This window comes from Canis lupus, chromosome 16, assembly GCF_003254725.2.
Source record: "Canis lupus dingo isolate Sandy chromosome 16, ASM325472v2, whole genome shotgun sequence".
NCBI lineage: Eukaryota > Metazoa > Chordata > Mammalia > Carnivora > Canidae > Canis > Canis lupus.
Genome location: NC_064258.1, coordinates 48,015,306 through 48,027,810, shown reverse-complemented (window position 1 = coordinate 48,027,810; position 12,505 = coordinate 48,015,306). Strand labels below are relative to the sequence as shown.

General features: G+C 46.3%; 1 non-coding gene across 1 annotated transcript; it reads left to right on the top strand.

Moving 5' to 3' along the window:
- Window positions 1-2,707: 2,707 nt before the first annotated feature.
- Window positions 2,708-2,839, top strand: LOC112675267 (small nucleolar RNA SNORA70). Its single transcript, XR_003145847.3, has one exon. It is a non-coding gene; the product is annotated as a small nucleolar RNA SNORA70 (small nucleolar RNA).
- Window positions 2,840-12,505: the final 9,666 nt, after the last annotated feature.

Below are 12,505 nucleotides of genomic sequence, written 5' to 3'. Positions count from 1 at the left end.
GGGTGATGTCTTAATTTGCCCAGACTCCCCAATCCCCACTATTCCAGCACTTTTTTTTTTCTCTACAAATAGCATTGAACTACACACAAAAAATCCCACAGAGCAAGAAAATACCCAAACAGGAAGCAGGTTCCCTGCATCTTTAACTCCGAGTTTATTTATTTTTCATTCTGGCTAAGAACTTGCATTTTGTTGACTGAACACCAGTTTCCGAGGTCAGGGAACCTCCCCTTCTTGAGGATCTAAATAATGCCAGAAATCCAATGAAAATACCACCAAGCACATTTACAGGACATGCCTCTTCCCACAGGGAGACAAATAGAGCAGAGTAAACAACATCAAACCCAATGCCTGCTTTAAATCCCTATCTAGAGAAATGTGGGTCCAACTGGATTTGACGTCTCTAAATAAAAATGGGATCTGACTGAGCCCCTGAAACTCCCACCTCAGTGTATATGCAGGATCCTAGCTATTCTTCTTTCAACATTCAACAGTGTTTTTATGGCCTTTTTATAGCATTCCTTTTGGCAAGTCTGCAGTAGCATTTCACAGGGAAAATAACTGCCAGACAAAGGCCGGATGAAGCAACTTTATTGCCACTTCTGTTTTCTAAGGGATCCTTCTAGACACACAGCCCAAGACAGCATCCGTCATGGTTGTGGCTGTGATATTAAGGATTCATATCTTTGGCAAGTAATTAGTATAACTGCCTGAATTTTTTTCTGCAGTGCTGTTTCCTCAACAGTAGCCTTCTCTTTCCTGTATTTGCTCAATGTTGTTTCTCCCCAGGTGTATTTCCTCACATTTATCTAAATTAAATCTCTTCTCATTTACCTCATTTCCTCACTAAGATTGCCATATCACAATTCCATCTTTTTTCCTTCTCTCTTCCTTCCTCCCTTCCTTCCTTCCTTCCTTTGTCCTTTTCTCTGTCTTTTCTAGTTGAGTGGCGCCATATTGTTTTCCTCCCTCTTATTAGTAAATAAATCAGAATAAAAGTCTTGGCCAAAATAGATCACTGAGATACTTGAGTTTATGCCCTCCCTGTCTGAGAGTGAGCCTTTAATAATGGTTTAGCAGTGTTAATCGGACTAGCAAAAATCATTTTGCTCTTATCATGGGGAATAGCAGCAATGGTTGTGCATTTGGCCATATCAGAGTGGGATTAGTTTCATCTCTTAGACCCTTATCTGGTGCATCGATCTTTTCCCTTTCTGATGGATTTGTTTTTTCCTTTTATAATGATGAATGAAAGAGTAAGCTAGTTTGTATTTTCTTTTCTATTTGAAATAGGCATTGATATAAAGGTGCTTGTATGCACACGCATATTTTCCACATGCCCACACCGGAGTGTTGTCAAATCATTAGTTCCCCAGGCTACATGAAGACGGCTGCTGTGGAGAGCAGCACTCTGTGGTTTGCACTAGATTACGAGTCAAGACTCCTGCCTTCTGTCGCTGGCATAGGACACTTAGTTTCTATGTCTTGGTCTGTTTGTGTCTGTTCTTTGCATCTCTCCATTTGTAAAATGGAGAACAACCAACAAGATGTAGGAAGTATGGGAACTTGCTCATATCCAAAGATATCTATATGAGACTGCGATTAAAAATAAATAAGTAAAGCTTCAAAAGTTAAAGTACTAAAGTATCATAACAAGAAGAGATCATATATAATGGAGCTGCAGGACTTAAAGTAGAGAATACAGGATTTGGGTAGTTAGCTTTCAACCAGAGTTATCCTTGAAGTATGACTGGGTGGGTTCTCAAGTCACTCAAGGGTTGATGCCTGAGTGTGGTGTGGATGTGTGGGTGTAGGTAGCACTATTGCCAACACCTTCTAGTTTTACCTCAAGCCACATTGCACTGATGCATAGTACTTGTGAAAAGTCACTGAGTTCTTAGAGATAGTCCCAGAATCAAGTAATTTTGGGCCACACTGAGCATACAAGTCAGTTTTTTAATCATTCATTTCAGAGAAACTAATGGGACACTGGTTTTCAAAATACAAAGTGACTTCTGCAAGATTGCACAGTTAAGTCACTTCTGGCTCCAGAGCCCAATCCAGGGGCAAATTCATGTGATGGTAAAGGCCACGGGTTTTGGGGTCTGATAGGTTGGCCTCTACAACCATCAGAAAGCAAGCAACACATTTGCCATCATTTTTAGTCTTTTGGGAAACCCAAGAAAATTGATTAAAAAGAGCTAGCTCTTACTAGTCTTGTTTCAAATGAATGTTATAAAATGTCACAGGGCACCTGGGTGGCTCAGTCAATTAAACGTCTGCCTTTGGCTCAGGTCATGATCCCAGGTCCTGGATCAGTCCCATGCTGGGCTCCCTGCTCCCCAGGGAGTCTGCTTCTCCCTCTCCGTGTGCCCTTCCTGTCTTCTCATGTGCGCTTGTGCATACATGTGTTCTCTTTCATATAAATAAATAAAATATTTTTTAATAAAAGAATATTATAAGATGTCAGTTAACCCTAAATTAATTTTTAGGTTGAATTCTATAGTTAGAACATATACTATCAACTGATACAATTTTAAAAAGGACTAGTGACGGCAGACGTATTAAAAGATATTAAAATATATGTTTATATATGGAACATACTCACACTCACATATGTACACAAATGATCATTTAAAGGTGTTTTACTTGCTCAGGAGTTGACAAACAAGTGGGAAGGACGGTAGATCATCCAATACGTTGTGCTAAGAAAACACTGAAGACCCATTTGGTTCTCTCCATGGGGTTCAGTGTGCCGTGGCTGCAAACAGCAGCCTCCTTGGTAGTGTATACAGCCTGTTGATTGTGTGGGTTGCCCTAAGGGATCTTGAAGACAGCTCTTTCCAGTGGATTTTGAGGTCTACCTCATGTTATCTCCAATCTAGGCTGCAGACGGGTGTGTGGGGTGCCTTTGGAAAGCCCCAGGGTAGAGTAACCAGGGTCCTCATTGGCCAAGCCATCATGTCCATCCGTACCAAACTGCAGAACAAGGAGCATATGATTGAGGCCGTACACAGGGCCAAGTTCAAGTTCCCTGGCCTCCAGAAGATGCACATCTCTAAGAAGTGGGGCTTCACGGAGTTTTACGCAGATGAATTTGAAGACATTATGGCTGAAAGGCAGCTCATCCTAGATGGCTGTGCGGTCACATACATCCCTAATTGTGGCCTCTTAGACAAATGGAAGGCTCTGCACTCATGAGAACCTCGGCACTGCCCCCTTCCTATTCATGCCCACCAGCAAATCCTACTTCCTGTCTGTCAAAAAAGAAAAGACCCATTTGGAAAGAAATTATTTATGGTCACTGTTTCCACCACAGGAGAGAACAAGCTGCAGGTGAATTAAAGTAGTAAATGTTATTTAAAAAAAAAAATCACAATGAGAAAACTAGGGGAAAAAATAACCAGATATTTAGAGGACATATGGCTGAGAAAGGATTTTATAAACATTTTTATTTTAGTTTAGTTTTTTTAAGATTTATTTATTTAACAGAGAGACAAGAAGCACAAGCAAGGAGAGAGGCAGAGGAAGAGGGAGAAGCAGACTCCCCACTGAGCAGGGAGCTTGACATGGGACTCGATCCTAGGACCCTGGGACCATGACCTGAGCTGTAGGCAGACGCTTAACCCACTGAGCCACCCAGGTGCCCCAGGATTTTATAAACATTTTTAATGGAAAAACTATGGAGAAGAAAAAAATCATTGCATATGACTACATAAACATGTAAAATGTAGGCACGCAAGGATGAATTGAAGACACGCTACAGTGAACTAGGAAATGACAGACAAGGAGTTATTGTTCCTTTATTCAGTCATTCGGCAAATATTTATTGAGACTTACTATGCATAAGTGTTTCCTATGTGCTGGGTGTACCAGCAATGAACCCCAGGCAGCGGAAGGGACAAAGGAAAAAGGCAGACAATTCATGTAAGACAAAAATTGAACACCTAAGATGTTGTTCCTACCCAAGGCTGTCTTAAATTCTACAAGCAGGACCTGTGTCAAGTATCGAGTACCACTCGGCTCTCATGGCTGTGGGTCAGACCTTTGCCAATAGCTGGCATCTCCCTCCGCACATCTTCAGCCATGCTTTGCTATTCCAGCCACCCATTCAGGATTCTAGGCTCTGGAGCCAGTATCTGGTTTGGGATCCTGGCCCCTCCACTTAAGATGTCCTCGGGAAAGTTACTTAACCTCTCTGGGTCTCAGTTTCCTTCATTTACAGAGTACAGATCAAAGTAGTACCTACCTCAGTGTTAGGGTGAAGATCAAATGAGCTGAAGTCAGACGCATGTCAAGTGCCTAGAACAGCGCCTGGTGCAGAGAAAGCACTCAATAAATAGCAATTTTTATGTCCTTCTAAAGGACACCCAAAGGAGGACTCTAGTGATGGACAATCATGTGGGACTGGAGGCAAAATCCATTCCCCACAGGCAAGTGGCAGCAGTATCTATGTTCAGCGCCTCCCAGGAGCCAGGTTTTGCAGTAGGTGCCCTCACCCCAGTGGCAAGACTCCCACCATGACACAGCTCCATGGACTTAACTTCATTTTTCGTGTTCAGATGCACTGTATGCAACACCTTCCTGCTGTCTTTTCATGAACTAATTCTTGATGGCTCACCAAGTTCTAGTAAAGCTCCATTTTGCCTGTCTCTGGAACCAATGGGAAGCAATGAAAAAGATTTGACAAAAGTCCTCCAAAATATTGAATGAAAATAAGAAATCTGGGGCACCTAGGTGGCTCAGTTGGTTTGGCCATTTGCCTTTGGCTTGAGTCATAATCCCAGGGTCCTTGGATTGAGCCCCACATCTGGCTCCCTGCTCAGTGGGGAGCCTGCTTCTTCCTCTTCCTCCCCCACTCCCCCTGCTTGTGCTCTCTGTCAAATAAATACATAAAATATTTTTTTAAAAAATAAATAAATAGGGACACTTGGGTGGCTCAGCGATTGAGCCTCTGCCTTTGGCTCAGGTTGTGATCCCGGGGTCCTGGGACCGAATCCCACATCCGGCTCCTCGCATTGAGTCTGCTTCTCCCTCTGCCTGTGTCTCTGCCTCTTTCTGTGTCTCTCATGAATAAATAAATAAAATCTTTAAAATAAATAAGTAGGAAAAAAATTTTTGTTAGTGTTCTTCCTCCTGTCTTGTAGAAAACTACCCCTAACACTGACATGTTGATTTTTCTGACCTGTCCTCTTCAAACATCTCCCCTTATAAAAGCCCAATCCTCAGGTAGTATTTCACCATAACTCAGCCCGGTCTTGGAAGTGGCGGTAGAGAGCAAACCTACTGGTCTCCAAGGTAAAGGGGGGATTTAAGATTCATGTTCCAAATGGCTGGTGTGAAATTTGACGGTCTCTTAGATCCTTGGCTTGAGAGCAAGGCCATGAATAACTAAGACGTTTGAAATGTCTTTATTATATCTACTCTTTTATAAAGCACCTTAGGAAGGACAAAGTAGTACGTGGAGAATTTTGACTCTAGTATAACTCTAATTTTATCCTAGTTCACAAAACCAAGACACATTTCAATATGACAATAAAAATGTAGCTCTTGGCTATAAATATAGATTTTTTTTTTCAAAAACATGGAATATGCCCCAATTTTTGTTTCCAAGTTCGGAAACTCCTTCTCCTAACTCCAGCCCTCCAGAGTCGCAAGTAGAAATACTATAATTCAATAAAAATTCATGCTCAAAGATATTAACAGTTCTAAAACAGGGGAGACATAATAGGCATATAGCATGCATACATGAAATTAATAGACATGTAAGCTTTGAGAAGGACTTCCTATTTCAGATTTCATTTTAATTGTAGCAGAGCCTGGTTTCACCTTTATTTTTCCTTAACCCATGTCCTCTGCTATAGTCCACACTTAAAGGAAGCATTTACATAAGGGCATTTTTGCCTAGTGAAAAGTAGCTAGAGAACTACTGGCTAAATAAAATATCCTTGTGATAACCTACAGGCCAGTTACATAAATGAATGAACAGAATACATTAGACAACAGGACCAGTAGAACCTATAAACTGGAGATAAGCTGCCCTATCTAACAGGGCCTGCCAAGTGATACCATTCAGGATGACGGGGCCACGGTCCCCAAATCTTCCAATTTTCCAACACAAGTCAGAAACCCGGATTTTTATGAGAAATCTGCAAATTGTTAAATTTTGAAAACTACAAAAATCAACATAAAACACTGTATAGCCAACAACAACAAAAAACCCACATCTGTAGGGTGGAACTGCTTCAGAGGGTTCAGTCAGCGAACTCTGCAATTAATCAGGTATTTGATTTTGCTTTGTTCTGGTTTTAGTTATTTTGAGGTGAAAGAACCAAGTCAGTAACAGGATAGCTCAAAGCAGATTTTGCGGATGAGAACGGTCATTAGAAATTAATTTGGGAGGGACGCCTGGGAGGCTCAGCGGCATTTGAGCCACTGACTTGTCTGCCTTTGGCTCAGGGCGTGATCCCGGGGTCCTGGGATCGAGTCCTGCCTCGGGCTCCCCACAGGGAGCCTGCTTCTCCCCCTGCCTATGTCCCTGCCTCTCTCTGTGTGTCTCTCATGATTAAATAAATACAATTTTTTAAAAAAAATAGAAATTAACAGAGAGTATATGATTTTCTGGTGTTTTATGAATCTGGCTTATTGCAGGAGGCAGGCTAGCACAGTACTTGAATAAGAGTTTTCTGCAATCCCATATCCCAGACCCATAAGACAGTGGGGTTTCAAAGGACAAGTGATAGCCTGTAAATCAATATCGAAGTCGATTTTAGCACCCAGTTACCTGAGTCATAGGTTAGATTTGTTCTGAGTAAATTGCTTTAGATTAAATTATCTAACCCGTCCCACTTCCTTCCTGTTTCTCTTTCCACTGTCTGTGTCCCAGCTTTCTTCCAGATGAGTCCATTCTCTCCTCCTGGCCTAGGTTCATTCTATCTAAGGTTCAGGCCATTCTCAATTTCTCAATTTTAGGCTAATATAAATATTCAGTTGTGAAATGCTTTATTCCATTTTCTGTATTTACAACATTATCCTTAGGTGAATATTAAAATTAGTATTAAGGAAACAATGCCCCACCCCCCGACCCCCGGCCATTTTCAAACCCAGCAGGGCCTTCCTTTTGTCACAAAACCCCCCACCCCGGCCCACTTCAGTCTTTGTCTGAAGACAATGATAGTCCTAGTTTGCAAGAGCTGAGACCCTTGGAAATTGTTCTCAGGCCACATGGGCTTGGGGGGCTGACCCAGGAATGGGCTTCTGGCCTTCATCCCCATCTACTCTCCCTAAATTTGTTCCTCTTGCCATGTTGAAGAGCTAAACAAGTTCACTCTTATAAGTAAGGAGCCTGCCCTTGAAACGAACAAACCAAACAGCTGGTGAACTTCTGTGGATTCAGCACTTCCAACGTGAATCCTCAAGAAATTTGGTTTTCTCACCAGCGGATATCTAGGAATACGGTGGGTGAGGAAAGGAAGGTTTAAGATATAAGAGGTGAGGCACCTGCGTGGCTCAGTGGTTGGGTATCTGCCTTTGGCTCTGTGGTGATCCCGGGGTCCTGGGATCGAGTTCCACATGGGGTCCCCCACAGGGAGTCTGCTTCTCCTTCTGCCTGTGTCTCTGCCTCTCTCTCTGTGTCTCTCGAGTAAATAAAATCTTTAAATAAATTTTAAAAAGATTTTAAAAATGAAAGAAAGAAAAGAAAAATATACTGAAGGTTTAGAGACATGGTCTGAGAATTAGTGATTAATTAATGGTAGACTCATTCAGGGGAAAAAAAAAGGAATCCCAGGTCAGGTACTGTGTTTGGTTCTGAAAATGCAAAGATATGTAAGTTACTACTAACATACCTTATTAAAATAATAAACAAGAGGGATGCCTTGGTGACTCAGAGGTTGAGTGTCTGCCTTTGGCTCAGCGCGTGCTCCTGGATTCCCAGGATTGAGTCCAGCATTGGGCTTCCTGCATGGAGTCTGCTTCTCCTCCCTCTGCCTGTGTCTCTGCCTCTCTGTGTGTGTGTCTCATGAATGAATAAATAAAATCTTTTTTAAAAAATAAAATAAAATAAATAAGAGGTGAGCTCTTCCTTCATGGATCTCCGTGCGGAGAAAACAGAGCAGACATGTAACTCTGCAATTGCCAAGAGGCTTACAGTAGTCGGACAGGAGGAGGTACAGCCTTCAGAGGAAGTGCAGAGAAGCATGAGTGAAGCTCTGAGGCCTTAAGAGGTTTTAAAGAAAGTTTAGCTACTGGAGCAGGGTTTTGAAAAAAGAGTGGACCATGGGCAGCCCCAGTGGCTCAGTGGTTTAATGCCGCCTTCAGCCTAGGGCGTGATCCTGGAGACCCTGGATCGAGTCCCACATCAGCTCCCTGCATGGATCCCGCTTCTCTCTCTGCCTGTGTCTCTGCCACTCTCTCTCTCTCTCTCTCTCTCTGTCTCTCATAAATAAATAAATAAAATCTTAAAAAAAAAAAAAAAAAGAGTGGACTAGCTGGGGAAGGATGCTCTGCGCATCATGGGGAAGACAGGTCCTGTTTCCCTGACCATGGAGACTCTTTCCAGCCCTCCCAGGTAGGCCCCTGGGCTGATCGGCTGCTGGGATGATGAAGGTGCTCGGGGCCAAGCAGCCAGACCAGGACCGCTGGTGATGAAGAGTGGGAGCAGGGGAAGCAGGCAGGTTGGCAAAGACGAGAGAGGAGGGCACCGGGGCAGGTGCCAAGGCTGTGGAGGAAGCTGAGCCTGGGTTCCTCCAGGGGCTGGAGCTGAGCTGCTGGGTTGGCAGCGGTGTGAGCCAGCGGGGGATGAGCAGCGAGGGTAAGCAGGGTCCCCCACCCCCCTCCCCGGGGCAGAGCCTTCCAGCCAGGCTGGCTTCCAGCAGGGTGCCCTTTACCATCCAGCCCGGCAGGGGAAGAGGGGAGAGGGGAAGAGGCAGGGCCAGCCGGCCACGGAGAAGGTAAAGAAGATGAAGTGCTGGCTGTGAAGTCCAGCAAAGTCCAGGACAAAAACTGGCCCAAGGGGGCAGAGCTGTGGGGCCGAAGGGGGAAAGGCTGAGATCTGCGAGCTTACAAACCCAGAGTGGGGCTTCTGGCCCCCGGCTGGCCCCGTGCCCACCCCCCTCGCAGGCGATGCCAGCCGCCAGGCGGGGGGCGGGAGGGGCTCCCTCTGGGGGCTCCCCCCCGCCCAGGTCCCCCGAGCAGCCCACCCCAGAGGCTGTGCACCCGGCCCCGTGCCCTCCAGCGGCCGTTCCCCAGCCCGCCCTTGGGGGATCGCTGGCTTCCACCCCGCCCAGGCCGGGACGTCGCTGTCCTTAAGCCTCGATGTGTTCATTATTTAAAAGCACCGTGTGTGTGTGTCTGCGTGTGTGCGTGTGCGTGTGCGTGTGTGTGTGCGTGTGTGTGTGTGTAATTTCCTTTATTAAAAAAGCGCACCGTCCCTACTGGGACGACAAAGCTGCAAGAGGCCGCAAGGAGCCCAGAGGTTTCATTCCGGGAATCAGCCCGCAAACTGGAGATTCCAGGGGCAACAGAGACTCCTAGCGACCGGCCTGAGCTGCGGCCTCCCGCCGCCTTCTGGAAGCCCTGCCCCCCCCGCCCCGGCCCCCCCCCGCCCCCCCCCCCGGGCCCCGCTCCCCCTCCTCCCCGCCCCCCGCGCCGGGCCGAGCTCGAGGCTGCTTCTCGGGCCCTGGGGCAGCCCCCTGGCGCTGGGACGATGCTGGGCGGGGGGGCGGGGGTGCAGACTGAGGCCCGTCATCTTGAAGGTCCTTAAAAGACAGACAGGCACATTTAAGGTTCCCTAAGTATATGTTCTGTGGCACACGCAGCCCTAAATTCTGTATTGCCGCAATTACGCCTTCCCCCACAGCTCCGGGCCGGGGGTCTGTTGTTACCCCCAGTTTACAGATGAGAAAGTGGATGCACAGAGAGTGAGAGAACCTGCCCAAGCTCACACAGCGGCTGACGCCAGGGCCCCGCCCCTAGCCTGGCCAGCCCCGCCCACAGCCCGGCTAGCCCCGCCCCTAGCCCGGCCGGCCCCGCCCACAGCCCGGCTAGCCCCGCCCCTAGCCCGGCCGGCCCCGCCCACAGCCCGACCAGCCCCCTCCCCCCCCCCAAATCTGCTCCCTTGGGAGGCCTGCAGGCAGAGCTGGGGTCCCCAGCTGCCTGAGGTCCCCGGCAGGCCTTCCACCAGGGCTCCCAGCTGGATCAGACTTTTTTTTTTTTTTTTTAAGATTTTGTCTATTTACTTGAGAGAGAGCACAAGCGGGGAGGAGGGGCAGACTCCTCGCTGAGCAGGGAGCTGGAGGGGAGATTCGATTCCAGGACCCTGGGATCACGATCTGAGGTGAAGGCAGACGCTCAACCCACTGAGCACCCAGGCGCCCGGATCAGACTTTAAATGAGACCAGTGGAATCAGAAACGTGTGTCACAAAAACAGGAGTGCATCCCTTTAGAGAAATGGAGAAGAGAAGGCTGTTTCTAAGCCTGATACAAAACCCAGGAAGCATCTGGGGGAGAGCATTTGACAGGCCCAAATACATAAGATGTTTAAAAGTCTGTTTGGCTATAAAACAACATAGAACTGAAAATCTTGGGAAAATATTCATGTTGCTTGTTAGGAATGAATGGCTACGTTTACAACTATTCCAAAAATTCTTCGTGTCAGAAGATGTCAACAGACACTTCACAGGGAAAAAAGAAACCCTAAAAATGCACGATAAGCAAACAAAAAAGATGTTCAACTTCACTTATCTCTGTTTAAAGGTAAATTTTTCACCTGTGAAGTTTGCAACCATGAGCTCACATCAGTATCTCCATTTTCAAGTCTACACTTCAGGCTTCTGTTCTTGCTTTCAGTAGTTCGTGCTGCTAAGTGCAAAACCAGCCTCTTGGCACCCTGGCTGTATTTACTCGTTTAACCGATTCCCTTTCCTGTATCAAATCTCCCACTGCCCACCCCCCATTCCACCACTGCTTGGTCTCATTCCTTGGGGGCTGGCCATGCCTCCACTGTCCCCTGCAGGGATGTCTCTTTACCCCAGGTGGGTGCTAACACCCTGCCCTCTCCTCCCTCTGCACACACGTGGACACCTTACCTCCCCCAGCTTGGCCTCTGCATTCCTTACCGGGCATAACCCTGTGAGGATGTCCAGCCTCCTTGGCCCCACCTTAACTCAGATATTGTTTGAAAACAAATAGATAAAAATCTACTTGTGTGAAATGATTGGCTCAAAGGCTATAGATCTTTGAATAAAATTGCTTTCCTAAAGGGTAGTGCCAACTTATAACACCGTAAGAATCACATTCGAGTGCTATTTATCCGCACCTTTGCTAGTATCGGGTATTACCCATTTTTCCAGTTTATTTTTTTCTATTTATTTTTCTTAAGATTTTATTTATTTATTAATGAGAGACACGGAGAGAGAAGCAGAGACATAGGCAGAGGGAGAAGCAGGCTCCCTGAAGGGAGCCCGATGTGGGACTCTGATGTGGGCCTCGATCCCAGGACCCAGGGATCACGACCTGAGCCGAAGGCAGATGCTTAATCACTGAGTCACCCAGGTGCCCCCCATTTTTCCAGTTTCTTTTCCCTTTGGTTCCCTCCCATAACTAATGTGCCAAAGACAGAACTAGAATCCTGTAACTGTTTATGGAGCCATGTCACCTAGCTGCCTCAGTCAGCTAGGTCTGTGCCTAAACACTCTAAGACAGATGGGGTTGGATCTTATTGGTTGGTGAACTGTGTACTACACCATCAGTATAGATACCACATTTCTTTTCTCTCTTTTGTTTTTTTTACAAGTATAGCCATTCTTTTTTAACTTTTTTTTTTTTTTTTTTTTTTTTTTTTATTTATGATAGTCACAGAGAGAGAGAGGCAGGGACACAGGCAGAGGGAGAAGCAGGCTCCATGCTGGGAGCCTGACGTGAGACTTGATCCCGGGTCTCCAGGATCACACCCTGGGCCGAAGGCAGCACTAAACCTCTGGGCCACTGGGGCTGCCCGATACCACATTTCTTAAATGAGCTCCTGCTCCCCTCATTCAAGAAAATAGGAAGATGCAGCAGCACAAAATCCTGCTGGATTTTGCAGGAGTTTACAAAGATGTATAAATTAGTCTCTGCCTTCATGAGCTTGTTTTTTTTTTTTTTTAAGTTCTTATTATTTTTCTTAGTGATCTCTACACCCAATTTGGGGTTCGTACTCATGACTTTGAGATCAAGAGTCAGCTGCTCTACCCACTGAACCAGCCCAGTGCCCCAAAGAGCTTCTGTTTTTGAGAAGGCCAATTACTCAGATGGTATCATGAATGCAGCGTTCATGTAACGAGTGACCACCTCTCTGGGGCTCACACTCCTCTGGACGGTGGTATACCCACTCTTCCAGCACCAATATCCTGGGTGACTTCATAATCGCACCCTGTGGTTCACGGTGATCCCTTCCCCCCACCCAACCCCAGCACCAGCCCTGTGCTCCGGGCAGAACGGATCCTGTCCTCCAGGTGCACACAT